This window comes from Triticum dicoccoides, chromosome 2B, assembly GCF_002162155.2.
Source record: "Triticum dicoccoides isolate Atlit2015 ecotype Zavitan chromosome 2B, WEW_v2.0, whole genome shotgun sequence".
NCBI lineage: Eukaryota > Viridiplantae > Streptophyta > Magnoliopsida > Poales > Poaceae > Triticum > Triticum dicoccoides.
Window position 1 is genome coordinate 47,439,186 of NC_041383.1, and position 359 is coordinate 47,439,544.

Here is a 359-nt window from a genome sequence, read left to right on the forward strand (position 1 = left end):
ACTGCGTCGCTCAGCTCCACAGCGCTGCCTCCAACACGCCGTGCCTCGGCCAGGAGCCATCCAAGATCGCGCCGGTGTCCGAGGGCACCACCTTCGGCGTTGTCGCCGGCGCCAAGACCAACGTGTTGGCATCGCCAGAGTGTGCGTCGGCGACCCTGCTCGGGCCGATCAAGAAGCACATCATCGAGCACTTCCACCACAAGAAGCCCGTGCCACCGAAGCCGGAGCCCAAGCCCCAGCCCCACCCAGACTACGGCCCGGTACCCAAGCCTGAGCCGAAGCCGCAGCCCCACCCGGACTACCACCCCATCCCTCCCACGCCCACCTACGGCGGCGGCGGCGGTGGCGGTGGATACCAC

General features: G+C 68.8%; 1 protein-coding gene across 1 annotated transcript in view; it reads left to right on the plus strand.

Annotated features, from left to right (window-relative positions):
* The window catches only part of LOC119360395, a 4,617-nt gene that overhangs the window by 756 nt on the left and 3,502 nt on the right, over positions 1 to 359 (plus strand). The gene's annotated exons all lie outside the window — the stretch shown is intronic.